Raw genomic sequence first — 26,144 nt, 5'->3', positions numbered from 1 at the left:
TTTTCCATTGTTCGTTAAACGATTCGGTCCATTTGACGCTCCAACCCTGAACCGGATATAACCTTGCTCGTTATTAGTTTCTCGAAGCGGACGACTTTCCACGTTAGAAAGAAGATCGGCTCCGAGAATGCCGATCAACTTAATAGATCCACCAGTTAGCGATTATTGGTATTTCAACAGCCACCAAAATTCTATCTGTGGAGAGATCCAATCGCGCTTGTCGATATCGATAATCTGTCTTTATTCTTGAGATTCGATTAATTTCTCCTTGCGCATTCTTTTCGTTTCTCTCTTTATTTTCGTCCCTCAGCTTCCTAATTAAATTGCTCTCACGGAAAAAGTGATGCAATGTGATGTGTTAAAACAAAACGCACGACCAAGTCCCTGACAGAACGAGGTAACCGTGAAGAGCGGTGTAAATCACAGAGTGCAAGAGGAAGCGAATGAACTGGATTCTGAAATTGGTAAATACGCATTTGTACACGTCGAGGCCTGTTACGGTATAACCGAACCAGTTGCCAGTAATAGCTGCATTCGCGTAATAAATCTGACGAGCAGCTCGGTAAAAATTCCACGATATTTCACTGGCCATTCATGGACACCTAACGCGAGCTGGAATTTTATTAATTTCGGTTTCACGGTTGGCGTATTTGAGAGAACACTGACAATTTGCGACTATTAAACGATAATTTTACAAATACAGTTACTCGGCTAGCCTGCCCTTATACTTAATGCATGACTATTTGAAAGTAAGATACATTCATAAATATGATGCAAATGTGAAAAGTATCCTGAATATTCTTTTTAATAATATCCTGGAAAAGAAGATTTTATTTGTCCATTAAATTATATAAAAAAACAGTTCCTTTCTACGGAAATATAAGTAATATAAATATAAATATGGATAGAAAGTAAATGAAATATTCGAATATTCTAGGTACATTTAAGGAACAAAAGAAAAACAACAGCGTTATACTCTTCTCTATTCTATCTCATTATCGTGCATCATCAGCCCTGGCTATTATCGATAATCGAAGTCAGTTTGTCCAACTCGTAAATTTCGATACTCGAGCTATAAACAAACTAGCCGATCGTGATAAATGGAGGATGCAAGCATGTGCCACTGCGGCAAGCATTTTTATTCGTTAGTGAATACACGCTCCGTTTTTTTTATATTGAAGGGCGCTTTTACTTTCTTCTCATAATAAGCTTTATAAGTCAGCGTTCTTTTGAAAGACCAAGTTTATGATACCATCGACCATTGAGACGCGATGAACGTGGAAAGTATAAAAAGCGTATTGCCTGAAAATGCTAACAATGAGTAAAATAGCTGCGATTAAGCTGCTATTCTGAAAGAATAGTCTTTCGTATTCGAACATGAATCTGATATAATGAGATATACATGCACATTCTATTAGTATACAATACTTCTCATGAATACGAGTATTTGAAGTCGCTCTATCGTTTGAAACAAAAGCGACTAATGCGAAGATAATGAAACTACAATCTTATCTCGGATACAATTTAGAATTATTCTAGCGATGTGTACGCGAGGTATTCTGTATTTTCATTCAATATCTTGCGTAATTGACAGTCATAACATTAAAAGCAATAGCAGTAGCGCACTTTGCTGCGTACTTATTACACTTCCAGAATAAATTAATGGCAATGAGAAATAATGGAGTTGACAGGAAACGGAGTCATAAACGTGTTATTACTTTCTATTTGTAGTTACAAGTTTAACCTGTTGCTGTAAATACGCTATTCTTTAAAAGTGTTTGAATTCTGACTATAAAACTTGGTACTAACTTCGTACTTGTAAGATAAGTCTAACGAACGACTTTCAGTGAATTGTTCAATTATATGCAGGTTGCGAAGGTTCACTAGAAATAATACGAAAATTTAATCGTATATACATACAGTATCATTTAGACGAATTCAACGACCTATTATATGATAGTATTGACTGTCTTAGAATTGCAAGAATGGGACGAACGATTTGTCTGAAGAAATTTAATTTTGTAAATGAATACTTCTTTCTGAGAAATTAATACGCTCGTTGAAAAGTAAAATAATGAAACTTTGTATTTTCAATATTTAAAAGAAAATACAAACTGGTGATTTACTTATGTAGAAATATTTTGTCACGCGAGTAGGACACTTTATTCGATTGCTGTGTTAGCAGGTGCTTCATTTACGGTGAAAAATTATTATCATATTCAATTCTATTTTCTTCTTAAATTCCAAGTAGTTGTAACGAATGACGACAATCTAATATAATTTGAAGGAAAAAATTAATTAATTAATTATTAGGAGATATCTTTTACTTTATCTTTTTTGTGGATTCTTCGTTAAAAAGTAATTAACCCTTCGGTAAAGCTACAATTTTTCTTATGAATCAATCAAGGTACTATATTATTATATCTTAGTACGAGCTAAGCAACGTTATCACGTGTTTCTGTAGCTTCACTTGTTTGCTGGATAGCTCCTCGATTAAACGTACCTGAGAACGTTGACAGTATCCTCTCCAGAGATGGTAACAAGATTGTAAACCAAGCTTGAACCCTTTCGTGACCACCGTCCATAAATCTACGATGCCATAGATCTTGGATGATTGAAATATCGTGGTGAAAATATCGGTTGCGGGAAAAGTTAAATCCGTCAAACATGCCAACACCGGTAAATTCTCTTGGCGCACGTTGCAAAATTGTGCTAGCTAAGGTCTGAAACGCCAACTTTCATTAGAACATTGTTAAACCAAACACGAGCGTTAGTTATTGCACCCCAAAGGACCAAACATTCTCGGAATGGGTTATATTAGCCGGACAGGACGAGAGACTCGAAACATTGAGAGCCAGCCAACATAATTCAATGGACCTGATTAGATCTAAAATATCTCGCTTTACAGACCCGTACGTAATTAACCTACTTAAATCGTTATCTGCAAATTACCTTCACGCTCAATTGAATGTCAATACATAGGAAGCTGTTCATGAAAGACGTACTTCCCTTAAGGATCAGCTGAAATATTCCCTTTGCTTAAGAATCTTCTTCGAGTTCTTCTTAAGAATAGAGGAAGATAAAAATATACAGGGTGGCCCAAATAAAATGTTACAAGCTGCTTTCTCAGAAACTAATGAGGATATCGACTTCATTTTTCCTGTGATTAAATGATACAGTTTGCTGCAGTCTTTTAATGCGCAACTATTTTTGTGATCGACTTTTAATTCTGTAACTATGGACAATAAAAAAAAAATGAGTCAAATGAATGTTGTTCAGTTTGATAAGAGCCATTCGAATTTTTATTCGAATTACAAATTAGTACCGAAAGTCGTGTAAAAAATAGATGGGTTGCGCGCTGAAAGATCGATACGAGCTCCTATGTACCGTGTAATTAAGCGAGAGGAAAAATGAAATCGATATCTTCATTAGTTTTTGAGAAAGCAACTTCTAACAAATTATTAAATGAAATTCATCTTGCCCGAACCGAAATGAATTAATTGGAATACAATTGTCCGATTCTATCGTCTTAAGCGAGGAAAGCATCTTCTCTTGCCGATAACTCATATCTGTCGCTTATGATTTATAAACCAACGATAATGCAGTCGGTAGTCTGAAACAGTAAACCAAATTCGGAACTTGAACCAGCTTATCCCAGGGGAAGCGTCGACAATTTGTTGGAAATTTTCTTAGAAGATAAACTCCATGAGAACAGAGACACGCTTGCAAGTTTGAATGGTTATTCTAATTAGATGACTTCTCGCGCATTTTAGGAAGGACGTTAACGAGAAAGCCACAAGAAGCAAAGTACCAAAACTTAATTCCTTAAGCGATAAGTAAATGTTAAGTTACTAGTCGCTTGAAGTCGAAGGATTTACTATGATAAAAATGTTATGGAAATTGATAGTGGTTCTATTTACCGAATTAGTATCCTAACAGAGACGCAAGTGGTTATTTCTTTCAAGAAAGTTGTTCATGAAATTTGTTCGAGAATACAAGAAAATAATTCAATTGTGTTATCGGAAGTCAGTCAATAAAAAAAGGGCGATTACCTTCTGGTAACGTGTTGGTAAGACTTTGAGAAGAAATTGTCTTAATAACTCGAAATCGGCTTTCTAATGTAGCGTATACGGTATATTTGTTATGTGACTGCATGATCCTGATAGATGTACATAAAATATCCGATTCCGAGCTATGCAAAATCTGTGTGCCCGAACTGAATAGTAGTCTGGTCGTATGATATTTGATGCAGCTGAGCATTGTTAGTTGCTATCTGTATCTACAGTAGTGTACAGTAAGACCTTCGACATTCTGCTTTGTCGTAGCGCGAGAGTACAATCTTGAAATATCATTGTTAAATTAATCACAACGTTAATATAACGTAGTTCTGCATGAAAATATAGTATGCACTTTAAATTTCCATATGGCATAAACAACGATACATCTATATTATATACATATATTATAATGTTAATGGAATATTTCAATTAATTACATTCAACTTTAACAATTTTTTTTAAATGAGAAATTTAGGACTGGCTTCGTGCAGTCTTCAGATATGTTTCATTATAGATTTCTTTATGTATTCATCATATGTATTCAACGTACATAAATATATCTGCCCCTCTCACTATTTATTTAGTTTTATCGTCGTACAGTAAGTCCAGAATTCTTCTCTTTATCATAAAGTATGTATCATTCAATTTCAGTACCATTTACTGTTCGTTCCTACTATCGTTTCCTTTATTTAGTAAGATTTCACACAGATCTATTTTACTTGTAAATAGCTGAATATACGGAGATCCGAATAGGCTGCTTAAAAGAATTTATTGCTGAAATAAATGAACATTTTTAGACACAAAGGATTCATGAAACTATACTACGTGTTAAACAAGTATATAAAATATACTATTTAATAAAATGTTAATTTCATGAAAATACATTGTCTTTAGATTCTTCTGAATCGAGAATATATCGCTTTAAACTTTTCTTCTCTTTGCGTTTTACATTTTAGTTTATTTCGGTCTATACATATACAGATATAGTTCTCTTGTATATAGCTTTAACCGGATTCCCTTTTATTGGCATATCTCAAGATATATTGCACATTTCAAGACTTCGTTTTATTGACATATATCGAACAATGGAATCTAAACAGATGAAAAATACATCATCATAAAGAATGAAAAATTCGTGGCAAAATTTTACCAATCTTACCATATATATCTTATTTCATAAATTTTCAACCCGCTTCACAATATTTTCCTACTTTTTGTAACAAAACATTCGACAATTATAGATGTGTACACTTGTATTCGTATCGTGAGAGAGAGAGGAAGAGAAAGAGAGAGAGAGAGAGAGAGAGAGAGAGAGAGAGAGAGAGAGAGAGAGAGGGAAAGATAACAAAGCAAACACGCAAATGCTTGGAAATCTTATGGAAAGAGATTGCGTGTGAAACACGAGTAAAGAAAAGGTATTGTTTACGAGCATTTTACCATACCGAACTGGTAGTCGTTAAGAAAAGTTATGCTCCGCCATGTGCAGAAGCTATTGTTGTATCGGCACCAGAACAAATAATTTGAATACTGCATAGGAAGTAAATCATCGAGTATAATATCCAATAATACACGTTTGCCAACAGACGCGTTATAAAGGAAAAGAAAACAAATAGATCTCAAAAATATTTGCTGTTACAAAATTTTCTACTCAATGATAAAACTAACTAACTGATAAAAGGAAAAGGAATTTCATAATATGTTAACATACATATATCATTTTAATTATTGGGTACATTCACGTATTTAATAAATTGCTAATTTTAATTTTAGTTAGAGAAGTTTGTGTAATTTGATTTTCCTTCAATGTTAAAGGAAGAGAGAGAAATAATTTTCGTAAATATCCTAGTCAGAGTTTCGTTATTAATATTTATATAAGATTTTTATTTTTGTTGGTTCAAATATTATAGGAGTCATAAAAAGTCTACATGCCACGATAAAGCTGTAAATAACATCATCTAATGAAACATGTGACACCGATCATTATCAATTTTCCGCTCACGTTGCGCTAATTCGAAGAGAAAGTTGATCTATGAAATTGGTTATAATACGGCTAATGCGATTATCGCCGGCATGTCTGTGAGAATTAGATTAAAATGTAAATCCTCTCCGTGGCACTGAGTGGTTTATCCCGATTGCATGTAACATTTTACCATTCAGTTGAATATTGAATTAAACTGATTTCGTATATTACTTCATATGCTAATTGTATTTACATATAACTGTAAGCCGAAATTGTAGATTGGAATTTCACTCAGGTCGCAACCACAAACAGTTATTAATTACTTGATTAAAATATTGAAAATTAGGGAATGAACAGGTAGAAATACATATTAGTGTTTCAGTGTCCTTTTACGTAGTATCTTTTTATATCGATTGCCCAAATTAACAAAATGCAAATATAATTGCGAAAGCGAAGATGTAAATCACGTAATTCGACGGTGCATACTGAGCACTTTCAAAGATTAAGATTAATGAAAATCCTAAGAAGTGTATACCTTACTATTATATATTTATTATTGATACGTCATTCAAAAACAAATAATTCAGTCGTAACAATGATTAATTTTTCGATTTCGAATTTAGTTTTAGTCAAATATAGCTTTTTTCATAAACAAATAAAATTCTGATTATATTTCGTCTATACTCTTTCCGACTATATATTTTTTTATATGTAGCAAAAATCGCGAAGTTCGAGGTTCCGAGCGCCAGGTGCACGTTCCATCCCACGTCGAGCATCATGAAAGTGTTGGAAAAAAAGAACAAAAAAAAAAAAAAAGAGATACAACGTGCGAAACGGACGTGATATCGGGACTAAATTGCCATTCGGATTGTCGCGAATTGAACCACATACAGCATGAATCGCATAACTCGACTACTGTGAGTGACTTTTGATGTTATGCGTTCTACTAAAGAACTTTTTATGTAATTATTTGGTATCGAGCGAGTATATCACGATAAAATGCAATTCTCCCAATCTAAAAATAAATTTTAAATATAAATAAATTTTAAAGAAAACTCGAAAATGCACGTGCTTAATTGAATTTTAATATAATCATATTAGATTAATACGTGTATTACGCGGAAAACGGTTAAATTGAAAGGAACGTTTTAACAATTATTTCATAAATATGAATTACCTTTATGTTACATTTACCCTCCATTAAATACTGTTTTCTTTTATTGGGAAATATTTCAGCATAAAGGTCGTCAGTTAAAATTCTTGTTCCGTATGCGATCTATCTCGAAATTAGTAGCATTTGACACTCGTAATTGTGCAATAGATTAGCATATTGGTAAATATAGCATGCAGAGATAGCAAATGAACGTCATTTAAATGGTAAATCGAATCTTCTGATTAACCTTTCACGTCTACATCGTATTTGTAAGATTATTTCTGCCATACTATCGACATTAGATACGCAAATTCTGTACTTTCAACGTGAAGGCCACTTGGATATTCAAGATACGTATTTATTCAATATACTGTTCGGGCATTAATATCGAATTTCTAAATCGCATGCCGCTTCTAAAATGTATAATACATATGAATATATTAACGAGAAATATATTCCTGTAGAACATAATTCGAAGGCGTTATTATCAATAAATAACGAATGCACTAATACAAGTAGAGTTACAGTTTTAATACGATCGTTATTTGTTAGTATAAAGAGGGTTTTTATTCGAATTCAATCACAACTATTGCAATTTCCCCGATTGGCGCAATTAAATATTAATTATAACAATTGAATATTGAATATTTAATGTCCAACAATCATATCTCTAATTAATCTGACGACGATGTGGTATGACATACTCCACCATTTAGTACAAACTATATGAATATATAAGTATATAAATATAGCAATTTTATCGCAATATTTATAATTTTATAAACAGTCAATAAATCTGTTATATACAAGTGAACAAAGAAACCATACAAATACGCTTGCAGATTTGCGATAACGCATAAATACGACTTGCAAAAAATAAAATTGCAAACGATGTTTCACAGTAAAATATGTCGCTCAATTTGCAATCATTCACTTCCATCGTTTCTCAGAAACCAATTTTTAGTTACCATACAGAGATCTAAACAATTTCTATCATTGATAATAAAGATAATTATTGTGAGGGGAAATAAAGTTTTTTCATATCTTATCTTACGCTGTAGCCAGATATACTCTTTTCTCATTGAATAGAAAGCGGAAGAGGATAAACAGAAATATAACTTGTACTGCAAATTGCACACGGCCATCGTATGTCGGGCAAAAGCCGCCGTTGTATGCTACGAAGCGGAGTATTGGCACATAGTCCGATCCGTTACCCAGTTCTTCCTTCCATGATACGGATAACACGAAAATCGACATGAGTGATAGAAAAAGCTTTTATATTGAGTCAACTAGGCCCCTCAAGTTGAACAATATTTCTCACATTGCGATAACGTTACATCAAATGATATTGGATCCGTTTACTTCGCTATTTTAAACAACATCTTTAATATTATCGATCATAGTTAAATCGCAGATTTTTGAAATCGTTGCGTTTATGGGAGATTTGAATGTACCATGTGCTATTCTTATCGTAGTTATAAAAATAATAATTTCTAATGTCCTTAGTGGAATTCGTAATTTGATACGTAGCACGTACTTAATACGATCGTAACTTGTTTTTTACTATGACGTTTAATTGCTCACGTTTCAATAATTTCATAACTTGATTATATTTTTTCCTCGAAACCGTACGTACATACTTTCTCATACGCGATGTACTCTCTATTAAGATACCTATCATGAATGGGGTTTACGATCTGAACGTGACTTCTCCTTATTTCTTAGGTTAAGAATTTGTCTGCTCCTTCTCCTGCCTGCTTTTCAACCCTTTTATTTACGACTGAGAGAACTCCTAATACTAGTTAGGATTTATAAGTTTGAAGTGACTTGCTGCTTCTTAATAGAAACTGATGTATCATAATTCGGGAGTTGGTTTATTTTTAATTTAGGACTACAGATCAATTTTCCAAATTAAGGACGCGTTATACGTTACAACCACGATGTCTACAAGCCTAGATACTGAGAGAACTTCAATTTTTATTTAGAATCAATTTTTATTTAGCTCCATATTCTCACTACAAGAAAGAGAAAAGGTTCGATTTCGTTATTCGTGTAGTCGTTCAGAGAACAGTAATCGTCGACATAATTGGATACGCTGCACGAAGCCACATTTACATGCAACGTTGGAAAGTGACATTGCTATAGTCATGCGAGATACGCGTGAAATACCAAGGAAATGCCAGAGAAATGTACTCAGTGCCGAGGTCGTACCGCAGTACCGAATCGTCTGGTATTTCTATATGTTGCTGAGCCGGTTGCTCACAGCCTCGAAACGCAGATAACGACACCGAACCTCTCGTACCTAGTTGTTCGCGAAACCATGCGCACTAGCAGCCTCAGCTGTCACCACGGTATGTTATCTCTCCGAAAAAACAATGGATTGCCAGGTTTTTCCTCGTCTCGTGTGCTTGTCGAAATCACACAGAAACCAGAGAACACGCTAGTCGATAATCATGCGAGTATTAATCGATCGATGTTCTCTTAGTGGTACCAGATTTTTCCTTTTGGTATTTTGTACTTGTTGGGTATCTATCAAGGAATAGAACTCTTCGTCTTTCTATGCCTTTATCATCGGGATATCTTTCAATTTTATTACGTCTGAAAAGTAGAATCGAACGATACCTTTTCAACAGCTCTATTAGAAACTGGTTTAAAAAGGTACAAAGGGCTATTTCTTTACAAAGACCGATATCGTTCTCCTGTTTTCTTTCTCCGAAAGCAACAAAAAATTTGTCCTTTTACCATTTACCCGTATCATTTCTGAAACGTACTTTAAGCCGCTCGAGGACCATGATGCTTGATAAACAAAAACTTTGTCGACCATAAGAAAACTTTTGATCCTCTAACAATTACAGTTCACTCTTCGTATTTGAAGTATAGCTCCAAACCAAAAGTGTTCCTTTATCTTTACCGCGGACTTTTCTGTTAACAGTGGAATAGTAGAAATCGTTACAAAGAGTATGCCTCCGGAACGAACTTCGTGACACGCTCGTGAAAATGAACCAACAACAGCCATGTTTTGCGCTACGCGAAGGCTCGAGCGAGATTACGCGAGAGTTAAGGACAATTTGCGTTGAAACTTGACAGGCGCCTGCAAGCAAACAGAAAGCGTAAACAATAGCTTTCCATGATTCAAAACAACTGATTGTAATGATTCACGAAGAGTTTACTGGTGACAATGAGACGTAGTGGATTTAAATCTCGGTTTTTAACTTGGCCAGCATCGTCTCGCGGGGATTAAAACGTTACCACTAAGAATGCTTTGCTTGTAGCGATAGTATCCTTTAACGATCGTTCTCGTCAACTATCTTCGTTAAATTTTGTCCTTTTAATGCTCCTGAGGCGGCCACAAAAAATTCAATTAGCTTGAAATTCAAGCGATCGTAGCAACGATTTTGTAGTTGCCATTCGCGATATATTTTGTTGGAAACGATAACTTTGAGCTTCATAGATAAATGTAGCGAATAACCGGTATAGCTCCCTAATAAAAAATATGGATAAGAGAATTTATTGTCTTCGCTTGTGTTTACCTCCTGGATTCTTGTATCTTTGCCAACAAGAAATTACGTACATGATCAAATAGTAAATCGCGTTGCGTGTAATATTGTTTCGGCGGATAAAAATTGATCTTGTAGTACTCTTGTAGTACGTTGTAAAATATTGATATCCTTAAGAAATATCCTGGTTATAATATTTTTAGATACTTTAGCTCGTTTCGTTTTAAAAGATAAAAGATGTATAAAATCTGTTATTTTGTCTTCTTTCTGCTTTTCGTTTTCCTCCCCTTGGGGAAGGTAAGCGCGTTACGATGTCTAGCAGATGATTCCATATAACCTGCGTAGAATATGGAGACTCCTGTAAGTGAAAAATTCGTAATTTTCATATTGCAGCGTTTGTTCGGTAAAAATACTGAAATTACATGAATTTCTGAAATTGGATGAAAGGAACACGGCTATAAATGATATTACTCTTTTCTATATTTCATATCTTTCACATTATTCTTCATTTATAATTACTATCGATTCATAAATTCATCAATTAAAAAATTTTCGCAGTCTACTTCATCGCTTCTAACCGGTATTAACCTACTCCACTCCTAAACGATCCGAATTTACCAAAAAATTAGTCGAGGTTAATGTGCGTTTTAAAAGTTTATTATGACCCCTAATAACATCAAACTATCAGCCCTGTAGCAGTTGCCAGTAATTGCCAAGAGCGAAATGTGATTTTTATTAATTGTCGGATAGGAGTGATCGTGCCCTATTTTTCTAGTAATTTGAAGCAGCTCATTAAACCGTTCCTCTATCAGCCAGTAGCTGTTAAAGTAAACGCTTGTTGATTGCAATACCGCTTGCGTAATTTCCGCTAATGCGTTATTTGGGTTAGACCATGCGTAACCACCCGACACCTGTGACTGTAATTGCAAATGAGAAAACGTATACCACAATTTTATGCCACGTAGTCAGCATTTTCGAACGGTTTGAATTAATTTAAAAATTTTTGCTCTCCCCTGGGGAACGAGAAAATATAGTTTCGATTGCTGAATAGGCGGCAACACGAATTATGTTGGGGACATTCCGCTGCAACTTACTAAACGCGCTATTATATGTAATGTCCGAAATGCTTTCTGCGTTGTATCGATGAACGCGAAACTCAAGATTTTGTAGGATAATGATCAATAATTGGAAGGATCCGAGGATAGGTAATATCGTGATAAAATCTTTAATTTCAACAAACTTGTGGATAAATTTGAACTTTAATAGAAAACATTCCACGCCTGCACTCAGCACTTTCAATGTTCTTGAAAATTGAACGACGTGAGCGAATTGTATAATCAAAATTTATTAGCTTGTCCTGATATCTTAATACAAAGTAGATAATATACAACTGATTGATTGATTAATTAAGTGACGGATGATAATGCATGTTAACAATTCTGAACTCCAAATTGAATACCCCAAGTATCGTTAGAAGCTTCGATTTTGTAGAACTAGAAAAAGTGACACTGTCGTCCCCGAACTTCAACAAGTCTCGTATCCTTGCTATCTTGATATTACCGAAGTGGTATCTCGTTTATTATCAAAGTGATTGATGAGAACGTTAAGTAGAAATCCTAACAACGTTTGTTTGTGCTTGTTCGTTAGCTATAATCCTGGCTTAACGTGACTTTAAATTTTCATTATCAAGTAGCTAACGATAGAAGTTTCAGTGTACTTGCATGATTAACGAATGATTAACACGTTGGGGCACATCGAAACCTGTTAGTTAAATAATAATTACGTTCCGATGGGAAACAATCGATTGGGCCGTGATTTGTATTATTCAAACTATCGGTTTGAGTTGTTTCGGAATATTAGAGACGCTGTTTCAACTTCACGCCACGTATACTTCCTTAAACTATAATCAACTAAAATTTTGGTAACTTTAACGCCTACGTGATGTCTATATCAGACAAATATTAGATTTTACAAATTAATATAGATAAAAGAACTTTTATTAGAATTTTAGTTATATGTTCGTTATAGATTTTCGCAGGAGCAAGTATTAAATTCTTCTAACTGTCGAAATTGCAGTCTTGTTGCAGTAGGGTCAAATAAATCGATACAGAATTGTCGAAAATCGGGTCATGGGTGAAACTATACTATAGCAGCTTTGTATTCTGCATGCATGCATTCATTATTTGAGAGGCATGGATGTTGTGGTCGGAACGTGAAGAAGAGAAAGATTTCCGTCATGATTAACCCTCTCAAGAATTTATTAAATTAAAAAAAAATATGTCAAGGAACAGGGAACATTTTCTCATTATTTTATTACTTTTATTTATGAGAAATGGGAAAGCTAATATCTTTTGATATAGAATTTCTGATTAATGCATATTTTTATCGTAAACCTGCTTGATTATTGTTTTCGTTCGCGTCAATAATATGATCTTACGATCGAAAAAAATAACTCGCGAGAGAAGATCGCACATCTCAAATCGAAACACGATTACATGGCATTTCTCGTTGGGATAACAAAGGGTGTTATTTTCCAAATTTTCGTAACTCTTTATGCATACAGTAGGTGCAGTGTTTGGTTGGCTTGGAATCGTATTTAGCCCGATTGCATTGTAAACTGACATCGTAGTGCTTGTGCATTGATAGCTGTATTGAAGGGAGTTATGTAGATAATGCAAGCATGATTTCAAGATATACACGCGCTTTCGAGTGTTGAGCGTGCATAATTGACCGAAAGGTGTAGTCTATTCGTGCTAGTTCCTCTTTTGTTAAGAATAGTGGACCGTGCAAAGTCTATAACACGAATGAAACTTGGTAGCATTAAAAATTCTAATATTTTATTTCGACCTATTATTTGCTTAAAGACTGACAGAAATAAATATTTAGAATTTTTAATCTTATTTCTTGGATCAAGAATACGTATGTAAACAAGCAACAGTGAAAAACTATACAAAAGAATATTTGCATTAGTATCGATCGGTATATGGACGCATAATATACAGGATATTTATAAATATTACGTAGAAATTGCTTGTAAGGTCAGTTATAGATGTAAAGACAATGTGAAGAGTTGATATACACAAATGAAGCTTAGCTTCCTAGTTATTCGGAATTTAATTTTGCGCTGGAGATGTTTATACGTATGCAGCCGCAACCTACTTTACGACAGCGTACACATTTGACCAACCGACAGGGAATGTTCAATGATGTACTACAATGTCATTCATCCAGCGAGATACTTCAATGAAGAATGTTTGAAATTCGTACACACAGACGACGTACTTCTATCAATTTCGATACGATTCACTGCACCGAAATTTTACAATAGTATAGCAGATATAGAGAATTCGAATAGAATTTGTATAGTTTTCATATAGATTCACATGATCGGAAAAGGTAAATGGCTGTACCGCAGATGGACAGATAAAAAATACAAACAATTCTAGATTTTTTAAATTTGCCTAAATAGAAAATTTATTCATCAAACGAAATATTAATTTAATAAACATCAGCTTAACGAATAATTGATTGCTACATATATTTCTTATTCTGCTTTCGATTTTCTCTATATTATATTAATACTTATAACAAATCCAACACTTTCTTCGTCGTTTATGGATTTATAAAATAAAGCTTTCATTATATAAATACAAGAAAAAGCTTTTATTATTAAATACAAGATCATTAACATTTACTTCGTTTTTTATGAATTTATTAAAAACTATTTTAAGGATCTTTATAGGAAAGCATATCAATCTTTACATTCTGCGAGACAAATACACGTTACGTACAAGACTTCGTAAACTGATTATCAGTTTTACAATCTTTCAGACGCATTTCATTTCGTTTACAAATATTGTCTCCGAACTATAGTGCCTACATTAAACAGGCGGCAAGTTAGGGGAACCATGCGAAAAGTATATCGGAAGAACGTACATTTAATTAAATGAACTAACAACATATTTAACATTCATTCAAGGAAACGAGAATGTTGATAATATTAATATAGCCTTCGTTGAATTTTAATTAGCTTATTCAGCTATATACTTAAGTACGTAACGGTAATGAAAAGAATCATCTTCTTTAAGCACTCAGTGAGCAGCAATTATTTAAGAATCTGAGCACTTTCCAAGATACGGCATTGTAACGTAAATTAATTTTACCCGGCGGTCAGTTTATGTAAAATGAACATTATATGTATTTGCATGAGATTTCGGTAGCTTTGTTGTATTTACCTTTCCTACTTTTTCTTATGTTCGCGTCTCCTCTTTTTTTGAATATTAAAATTCTAGCCTGCGGTATTCGTTTTAATCCACAGTATTTACACCGCATAAATATCATAATAATTTAAATAAAAATAATATATTAACTCTACAAATTAGAAATTATTCTAGTTGATGTAAAATTATAAAATTATAAAAGGAGAGTCTATGACTTATAATTTATTGTCCGTTATGAGTGTCTACTCATACCCAACCAAATTCGCATGTACTTAATAAATTTCAAACTTGATTTTCTCAAAAACCAAATGTCATATGTACAAATTTTTGTGTTGTATTTTTGACTTCTTCACTTACAATTAGAATCACTCTTTTGTAAATTGTATCATGGTTACTCAGACAACTCGTTGTTATTATTATAATGTTATTATCATACAATGTGATGAATGCTTGTCGCAACATATTCACAGAACGCTGTCCCACATAGCAGCGAGGAATAGACAATGTTCTGAAATTTATTAAGTATTTATCAACTAATATAATATTAGGTTCAAAGGTCGTGCAATACTGCTTCGTTGTAGAGAATATAAATAATTTTTTTTAATTACGTACTCATTCGTACAATACAATAAATTGTAAATTTAATTGTTGTGACCTTAAAATCCGGGCTTTTACATAAGATAATAAAAAAATTAAAACAATTCCAATGCTCGAAAACGGAAAAAATAAAAATTCAGTGTATCTACATACGTAGAGCAAAGGCGAAGGATTTTGCGTAGAAAAGTAAACCGAAGTAAAGCAAAAACAAGCCATTTCACGTTTGAATTTTAGTTTCATCGTGCAGAACTAATCCAAAGCTACATTTGAACTCTAATTTTACCTCGTATAATATTTTCCAACAGTCCTGTGCAAAGGGACGAGAGGTCATTAACGAAGATTTTTTTGGACGATTTCCTGGTTTTCACATGCGTATACACAAACTCGCAGTATAACGAATGTAGACATACAGTCAACAATCCTCGCTTGATGTTTGCATCCGATGAATTCGTAGAGCATATCAATTTGTAACAAGAACCAAAAGTTCTCAAACTCACAATTAAACAATTCTTTTTCTACCACGTTAAAATTATATAAATTCCTTCGAAATAGGTGAAATATTTCTCATAATCACATCCTGAAGATTCGAAAGTGACAAAGCATTTACACGTCGCAAATAGCGAAAAAGTCACGTTCGTATCGTAAAGTTGGTCTGTATCGAGAATTTTAACGTACAGCAATTTTGCATAATTTAAGCGCGATAAATTTTTCATAGATGCACGACCTCGAGTGTTCCTCAAGCTCTTGCAGGTGTTTGGAACAAAAAGAAAAAAAAAGAAGAAATCGACGGAGGTCTGACAAAAATTTCTTTCAAGATTCCCGCTTATATGATGAAATTGCTGGAAGGGTCAAATCGAGTTGTACGAGAAATCCAATTTTACGCGTGCTCTCATCTGAATACGATCGTTTTGTATTGTTTCTTCTTTCTTCCTTTCCTTTACTGTTCGCTGTTTTTTAAATCAGTTATGCAAATCAACGCAGGGGGATCGTTTGCATATAACGTTTTCACATCGATACGAAGCGTTTGCACGTTAAACTGGAATGGAGTGGTAATTTTGTCACCGATCTGATCTCGATAGGCGGATAGTGTTATACAAATTACAATTTGAACATTGACTTTCAAGCGTTTCGTGGATTTGCTGATACTATTCGATCGTTGCTACTGAATTTGTAACTGTGAACCAAATTCTGGTAGCTCGGTGATTTGTCGATATCTTTTATTTTCTATGAAAGTATGCGAATTAGAAACATGTGAAAAAAGAAGATTTCACTTCAATAGACTAAAAATATTGTAAATTACTACAATTCACACGCTGCAAGTTTATCCTCGCCGATATGCTTAATTAACATAGGAATGAAAATTAAATCTTATCACTTTTCATAATCAATAATCAAGTATGTTAATAAATTGATAACAAAAGACAGTATATATGTGTACAACTATCTCTATATACACCTCATTAAATGTATCGTATGCTGTGCATTTAATAAAATGTAAGAGGAGTTAGTTATTTGATTTCGGTTCAATTTTCGTTGGATCATCCAATCGGATGAATAAAGAAACTATCTAAGCTTAACTTCCATAAAATATATGATTTGCCCACATCTCTCAGGCCAAAATTTAAAATAATATCAAAAGAAAAATTAAAAGTGTAAAGAATTTAATTAAATTTTATTAAAATTCCCCTTCTTATAATGAAATTTTTATACTGAATATTTTGCTCATTTTCGAAGCGAGTGAAAATGACTCTTCTTTTTATTTCAATAAAATTTCGATAAGTACTTTCTATATTTCGTATCTAATTTAGTAGTACAACAAACAAATTTTCTGTCATTTGATTTTAATAAAATATTCTAGCTCGTATAATTTCACATGAAAATAAAATTGTACTAAAAGATATTTTATTTAACCTTTATTACAGTAAAATGTTCGAATAATATTTAATGTATTTGACTATTGAGTAAATGTTTCATTTGATAAAACAGTCGAATATTTGTATTACAAGTAAAACATATGCATCAAGTTGTTTATGAAATAATATGAGCTCGAATATGAAACCGCAATTGTTGGAAACGGCAAATTCAAATAAAGGTGTACGTATCGTCACGAGGACAGACAAAGGATTCAGTTACGTTTAAAAATCAGATTTATTCGAATGAATTTCTCTTTGATGATTATTTCTCGTCAATTCTCCGTTATGTTTGGTTTCGCCATAAATAATAGTATGATTCGTTTATGTCATGCGTTAATATATCATAAAATTTTATTGGTATATAATACGTATTAGTTAGAAAAAGCACTATTCTTAATTTAATTCACACTCTAAAGTCAACATTTTATTTTGTCGAAAGTTGCTTCGTGACTACATTCATTTTTTTATTATTAATCTCCTGTTTCATGTTGCACTAATGTATTAAAGCCGTCGATGCCATCTATCCTTGTGTCAAAAATCCATTAGTCGATACGTTTCAGAACATTCATATGTTTTAAATTTCTATATACATTTCTGCTCCTCCTTCTCATACATTATGATTCTGGACAATTTACTTTATCCAACGATTTAAATTTACGTTTTTCGAGGAAGCTATGCTTATAAAGAACTGTTCTTATTTTCGAACATAAAGGAAGTTGGTGGAAAAAAAGATTTCCTTCCTTGTAGCGTGGCCTCGGTACCTCATACCTCGTACCCTAGTAGCCTCGCTTTACTATGCAGTATAAAACATCAACTTACCATTCTCGATTATCACCCTGCTGTCTTAAAGTGGCTTCTGTTTTGCAAGCATTACCCCGGATCCGAAGAAAAAAGTGAACCGTTACTTGAAAGCTTCTCTTCAAGTTGGTACACCTATACATGTAAATAATTCACGAAATTACATTCATGGCTGTATCTAGCCGCTTCAATTTTAGCTGCACGATATTTCGCAAAGTATACTCTAACTTTTTTATCTTTGCTGTTACACTTTTATCTACCGAACGAATAAAATTATCGTATCTTAATATACTATTAAATTCTCCAGATACTGAATATAATAATCAATTATCATTGACTAAAATTATGTTTGATTAATAAGATTAATATACATTTTTTCTATTTTTCTATTTTTGATTCGTTTTTCATATACATTCAGAATCTTGTACAAATTTATTATCAAACCTACTATTATCTTATATATTCAATAATTCAAACATTTGACCCTCATCGATCCTCTGTATAAATTTGACATGTTAAGATGAATCCACGAAAGTAAAATATCTTGCAGATTGCTTCAGCATTTGTGAAAGACACGAACAATTTTATACTTGAATATATATTGGTCTTGGTCTGTTAACGTAGCGTCAGTTTGATAAATTTATTATAAAATAAATTAATTTTAAAAAATGGTAAATGAAAGATAAAATAAAGGAATAATGTAGTCTATCTATGTAATTTCATATCGTTTAATGTATTAAGAAGAATAATTAGCCAATTGACAATCAGAATTCTCAACGATATTAGTTTATTAGTTAGTACAATCAGAGCGTAGTATTGTAATGAGAAATAAACTATACCTATATCAAAAGGAAAGCAAAATTTCCATCTTCAAATAATAACAAGGATGTCTTGCATATGAATTGGTCAATTTCCATAATACGACTCGTTTCTATTTAATTCTCAATGTGGTGTGCGCTATATGAAAGGGTCAAGCGAAGGCTGTTTAGCATGTTACAATATCGATCTAAATCAAGAGGCGTGTTTGATAAAAAAAAAAAAAAAAAAAAAAAAATAGAGTTATAAATGTTGCTTGAAAACATTTAAAAGCAACTCGACATGTATTTGTCATTTTTAAGAAAAACGAATATTTCACGGTTTGCACTTGATATTCTGTGAGAGTTTATGCACGCAGTTTCTAAACAATTCCTTTAAGATGCGAGTATTGATAAAACGTCAATTTGTATACGAACGTCATGAACAGAAAAGGACTGTGATAGAAAAGATATTCGATGCACACATACAATACATGATATACGGTTAGAGTGTGTTTAGTGTACGATAAACGAATCGAGAATGTAGTAAAGTAGAACGAAATCGAGAAAGGTCAATTGAACGACCTGGAACATTTAACATCCCCTTCGATAATATTTCCTTCCTTTCTTACAACAACTGGATTTAGAAAAATTTAATCTCTCTCTTATATCGTTGTATTATCGGTATTCTATTATCTATATATACTGTATATTGCATACATGTATTTAATACATTACGATGGAATAAAGAAAAGGAGATATAATGCATCGATTATAAAAATTCTGCAGATTACTATCCAAACGACATATTTAAAAAATAATTATTTGGATAATATACGTTATCTTTGAGAGATTATTTGTTATTTCGTTTGAATAATTTAATTAACTCAAATACGAAGTTATCTGAAAACGATTCATTTGAATTTCACACGGAATGAAGTTACTTTCTCTATGTTATGCATGTCTTCTATGTTACTAGTCAATGCGATTTTTCAATGATTCATTCGATGTTAGAAATGCACTTTAACTCTATCGTTCTATCATTTCGCAGAAAGTGCAATGAAACTTACTAATCCAATCTAGTTAAAATCACATTGTGGGGCATATTCTGGTAAGAAATTCTCTAACTCGACATACCGCGTGAAGAAAGTCAATTCGAGATATGTTGCGGTAAACGTCAATGCGCGAGTACGAACTACGCGGAATTATACATCATTAAACCGAACATCTCTGACTAAACAGAGCCAATCGCTTGGATGGAAGAGAATCGCAACGGTTGCAACAGGAGACCTTCGCCGGCGGGAGCTACACTACAAATCGCTTTGCGTCTTCCAGCTGGAAAATGCTGAACCGCCAAAGGAGCCACCCACTGTGTAACATTGAACAGGAAATTCGTAACAGCCTCGGGATGTCGCGCATGCAGAACACATGGTATATACGATAAATATGTACTCGTGTTTTGTCAAGTAAAAGCTATCTTTTCAAATATTACCAGGCTGAAGAGTCGACAGTTTCACGGTTTCCTGAAATGCGAATATCTCAGCCGTGGGCATCGTATTCGAGTGGAAATCCGCTGCTTTTGAAGCAGCGTTTTGAAGGACGCGCGAGTCAAATAGGTAACCACCGTGAAACGTCTAATTCATCCTCAAACGTCCGCCAATCGCTAGATTTCACATCTGACGTTGCTCCATCACGCGTTATTTTGGAACAATTCGAATTCGCTCTCGCGATCTTCGCACATGATATGATTTTTCAATGCGTAGCTTGCTCCTCTCGACGTACCAATCGTTGCATTCGAGGAATCTCTGGATTAGTTGGTATATAAATGGTGTACAAATACTTCTCGTACAGTATATTTTTTTTTTTTTTTTTTTTTTTTAACCAACTAAGAGGAGTAGAGATGATATAAACTGGAAAAATATTTCCAAATTGCGGTTTATATCATAGTACCAATTTTAGTTTGATATTCTTCCTTATAGTATATATATAGTAGACAGTGTATACAATATATGTACATATAGGAAAATAAATGGAAAAATAATATTGTAGATCGATAAAAATCTCATATAGACCAGCCACGGTAGAGTCGTACAGTGTCAGACGTGCTTCGCCTTTAAAATCGAATAATACTACTATTATAGATTTGGACAGGTTTGCAAAGTCTTAAATAAAACAAGACCTAACATGTAAATATTCTGTATAACGTTACTGATCTATTTATTAATTTTCTATTCACTTTTAAATAGATATGATAGAGATAGCGTAATGGGTACCAGTGGAACTCCATTTGTGTGAACTCGTCGAGGAACAAACAGTTCGTGGAACTGGAGTTCATACATATAATAATAGGAGTTCATCGATTCTCCCTGCTATCTATGATTTCTCATTCAAATAATAGGAGTTCGTGTTCAGATAAGTGGATTCAATTGGCAGGAGTTTAGTTAATCGGACACTAACTAAAATTTCGTACTAATGAATAGAACTCAGATACACGGTGTTCTACCATAATCGATAGTAACGACAACGATACGAGACAATCGATGATCTTAATATCTATAATCGTGTTTCTTTAATACGAAAATGTTTTATGAAATTAAAAGCCTGATTGCACGAATGTAAAAACTGGTATCTATAAGAGATGAGAGAAAATACCTTAACCACAAATATATTGACCCAGAAGATATTAGTGGGAAGAAAGTTTGTTCTGATTCCTGTACCTTGGATTATTCGATGATCCGTATATCCGTGTTTGTATAATCAATCAAACGACGAATGATTAATTAGCCGCGTAATGCGAAGAGCTGAATTGCATGATTGAAAGAGTCATATTTGCACACGAATCTATCTGTATGCATAGTAAATGGTGGGAAAATGTGCCATTAATACCATCTGCGATGGTATTTCGTAATACTTATGATAATATTTCATATCATTTACATGAAACAATTACCGAAGTCCTGAACAAAATGAAATTAAGCTTATTCTATCTCATGATGAATATTTTCCATTTAATGTCCATCAGGATTCGTAATTATCGTGTAACCGTCGTTTTCTATAACATTTTCACTTTAGAGGAACTTTTAATTACAACTACTATTAATTTAGGACCACGTCACAGTTCTTGCAATTTATTTTTAAACTAATAAACATTCTTTATTATTCAAAACATTTTGCTTTATTGCGAAAATTAATGAAGAAATAAATACTCGTTCAAACCACAACGATCGAAGTTAATGAAACTGGCTGCTTTAAAGAAATAAACTAATAAAATGAACAAATATAATAAAAATACAAAACTACGAACACTCGTACCAATTAATAAAATAAATATCAGTTCGAAACATTTTGAGAATCGATGTAGACTATAGGAGCTGAGGATTTCAGGTTTCACAGGAAATTTCACGTCATTGCCAAACTTCTATTCATGCTTGGGCATTAAGGGGAGTATCGTTCGTTCGTTCTCTAAAGAAGAGCAGGCCAAAGGTACAATGTAAGAGAGGTGGAGTTATTTTTAGAAAACGTTGGTAGTTTCAATCAGCATCATTTGAAGCGGAAGGCATTAGACTCCCTCTCATAGACTGCTAAGGAACGAGACGCAGAAATGGAGACAAACAATAGCATTTCATAGAGTTTACGTAACATGTTGGATGCATTTCAAGTCTGCATTCGAATTCAGAAGCATTTCTATTCACCTTTGACATTTATCTATGTCAATATAGAAAATAACAATTTCGGGGATATATTTGCCAGGAAACTCTGAAAATAAATATGTATATTCAACCTTGTTTTTCAAGGTTCAGACGGTATTAATTGTACCAGAGCCATTTCTGATAGATGCCAGTTTAATTCGTGTTATTTTACGATTTTATTAGTTTAATTTTGTTATTCCACTACTTCAGAACACGAGTTCACTCTTACGCCTGAATGCATGGCAGCGTAAACGAGAAATAACATTTGATGAAATACGTTGAATAAATTCAGGCATAATCTAAGAATCTCATCTTTAGAAAAATATATATCCACTAAATATTAAAGTTAATAATTCTGGTGAATTTAATACGTTCTATTATATCGCTTTAGCTGATCCTCTCGACACGCGATTGCTTTAGATATACAATAGACTATACTTGTCATTTCATGATACACTCGCTGTCACTTCCAGGTCGAACACTCCCGTCGATCATGTCACGTGGTGCAATTTCGTCTCGTTTTGAACAAGTTTACATTCCGTTAACTTTACACTACGGAGATGAAGAACAAAAGCGGAAGATATCGACAGCAGAAAATTGTTTTAAAGGATAAACGCAAAAAACGAATGGCAAAATATTTACACGTTTCTACCATACAACGTCGTGTATATATTTTTAAAATTTCAAAGAAATTCTTGACCCGCTCATGTAAGTGATACTTTAAAAGATTAATGGAATTAATAGGAATAAAAAGATATTTTTTGGCAACCTCCTTACGATTAATATTAAGTTTAGTTTCTATAGCTGAATTCTTGGTTCATTGTTCATTAAAATGTCTCATTTACAATATAATGTAATTCATATAATAGTAATTTAAATTTATAGCGTTTAATATCAATTATTATCAACCATTTCCGATAATAGAAATTAATAGGTTCGTTGATCACTGCGTTGTTTCATATTTAGTCATATAATTTCACTAGGATTATATTGTTTCACAAAATATCTCATTTTAGGAATCACTAAATATCGAATCATTATATAGATGTCCGTAATTACGTATCTATCTATTGTAGCTGAAAATTCACAATTGTATATGTATACAGGAACTTTTATGCTAGATCTAATTGTAATTCAAGATTTTCGCTCACACGTTTATTCATACGTTGTCATACGTTTGAACTTCTTTCTTTGCTAACACAAAAATATCAGAAACTACAATAATTTCAAAATCAAATTAAACGATATATACATATTTTCTTGTATGATATATAATATATAATATAACATATATATATGAGAAAGTAAATGGAATAAAACGATATTGCAGATTGGTACAAATATCATATAGACCGGCCACAGTAGAATCGCCCACTCTTTGTCAGACGTGCTTCGACTTTAAACCGAATATTGCCATTATTATAAATTTCATATTGCGCTTATGTCACAATCCAAATTAACCATGAATATGAAAATAACATTAAATTACTTAAATTAATTCAATGCAAAATTTATACTTTTTTGCAACAGAGAAATAATTTTTAGATTTTTCTGACATATGCGTCGTTTACCATTTAAAACCGTAAAGAATCACGCGTCTCGCAATATTATTATTGTATTATTCACTTTATAACAAAAATTATACGTAGACAGAAGAGGAAGTCGTATTTGAGCTGGACAAATTAAAAGTAAAGGAAAATGTGGAAACAAGTCCTTTGTCAAACAAACTCCTGCAGGTTTAATTTATTTCAATTTGCTTGTGCAAGGTGAGTGCGTTGCGTAATTAAGCTCGTAATGCACAGTAACGCGGAACCACGTGCTCTCTCTCCGATTAATTTCTTCATTAATTTAACACGAGAATGCGTAGCAAATTAAGGAGATCTTGATTTTTTTCGTAGAAGCTTTGCACAGCTGTTCCACGAGAAACTTTTCTTCTTCTACATGAACTTGGAAATAACCATGTGCTTTAAATAACGCGTTTAATTCGTTTCTATTTCCTTATTTCTATTTCTCTCGTACTGAAAGAATTCAGAATTTTTGATAAAATTTAATCAAATAAATCGGTTGGTTAAACGTTTGGTATCGAAATGCCAAACTTTGGTATAACATCAATTTCTCAACGCACACGTAGCATTCTTTATTATCTTTTGCTATGATGGTTCTTCTCAAGCAATTTACTTTCAGAGTGAAGGCCATACAGGAAGAATACAAGTCATAGTCATTCGCATGTGTGAAGCATGACGTGCATGTTTTGTATGTATATATTCATATGTTCTTGTCATGTTCCATATCATCAAACTTATGTAGAAAATTTTCGAGCTGTTGTGGCTGTGATTCAACTTCTTACGTTTATTAAGTATTACTATAAGAAGACAAACACGTGCATATGTATAGAAAATCACATTATGCAGTAAAAAATATCGACGTTTAGTATTTATATCGATCGAAAAGTGTGCAGGGAAGGAATACGATGAATCGACGGAAACGAGTTTAAAACGGGTTTAAAATTCACCACATTTGAAGATATTAAGATATTATTTGTCTAAAGTATAAATTCAGCTGGTTCGAAAGAGGTTTCCACATTTGTAATTATTTTATATTTTTAGACACTAAAGTAGAAGAATTAATAAAAATACACTTATCATGTTTTTCCGTGATTTTAAGGTAGAAATTTTCAAACACGGAAAAGGATCGATAATTTCTCTAATTTTATTTTCTATTTTATCGTCTCGCTGAATCTCATATCTTTTTATAACTATATCGAAGAAGATAGTTGCCAAACTATTGGCATTGTGCTATCACGTCGTAAAATTCTAGGAAAGGTAGGAAAGTTAGAGAGTGGAAATAAGATCTTGAATTGTAAGTATTCTCAATCAGCGTAGATTTAGAAACTCGTGCGAGATAAGTTGCAGCTGTTGAAAGTGTTCGACGTTCTATTGATCAAACTTTGGTAACATAGGTACTTCCGAAATCTAATTTATCAAGTATTTAATTATCATCTATTTCTGCTAGCCTACAATTGAACTCCACTAAAGCTTGACGTATATTGCTTGATATATAATATTTCGCAGTACGTGTTTTAGGAAACTGTTATACGATCATATTAATAAATATTTGATAAATATTTAACATATCGACTGATTTAATAAACAATTAACATATCGATTTGATAAACAATTTGAATCAAGAAGTGTATATTATCAGGTGATATATTTAACCCCTTAACCTACGATTTACGTTCGAGAATTTTAGACCAAAAACGTAAACAAGCTCGCGCAGCCTTCGAGCCATTCGCACGACTTGTGTAGTACGTACTACGGGCTATGGCCGTAATATTTACGTTTGGTCTGATCATTTACTACGGGATATGCCCGTAATATTTACATTTGGGCCGATCATCGTACTACGGGCTATGCCCATAGTTGTAGGTTAAGGGGTTAATATCATCATAATGAGTAAACGAAT

General features: G+C 33.0%; 3 protein-coding genes across 6 annotated transcripts in view; 1 reads left to right on the top strand and 2 right to left on the bottom strand.

The window, feature by feature from the left end:
- The window catches only part of LOC126919568 (peritrophin-1-like), a 108,204-nt gene that overhangs the window by 17,695 nt on the left and 64,365 nt on the right, over window positions 1–26,144 (top strand). The gene's annotated exons all lie outside the window — the stretch shown is intronic.
- Window positions 1–26,144, bottom strand: part of LOC126919669 (uncharacterized) — a 228,657-nt gene that overhangs the window by 144,735 nt on the left and 57,778 nt on the right. The window lies entirely within an intron of this gene.
- LOC126919561 (tyramine receptor 1-like) overlaps window positions 1–26,144 on the bottom strand; it is a 100,587-nt gene that overhangs the window by 31,688 nt on the left and 42,755 nt on the right. For 2 of the 4 annotated variants that reach the window (XM_050728946.1, XM_050728947.1), the window contains exon 2: window positions 18,218–18,331. The exons of 1 other annotated variant lie outside the window; for it this stretch is intronic. The gene's annotated coding sequence lies outside the window, so the exon portion shown is untranslated. Of the gene's footprint in view, window positions 1–15,768; window positions 15,965–18,217; window positions 18,332–26,144 lie in introns of those variants that run through there. One more of the 4 variants, XM_050728949.1, reaches the window with a different exon arrangement.

Source organism: Bombus affinis, chromosome 8, assembly GCF_024516045.1.
Source record: "Bombus affinis isolate iyBomAffi1 chromosome 8, iyBomAffi1.2, whole genome shotgun sequence".
NCBI classification, from domain to species: Eukaryota; Metazoa; Arthropoda; class Insecta; order Hymenoptera; family Apidae; genus Bombus; species Bombus affinis.
This window is presented reverse-complemented; position numbering and strand designations above follow the sequence as displayed.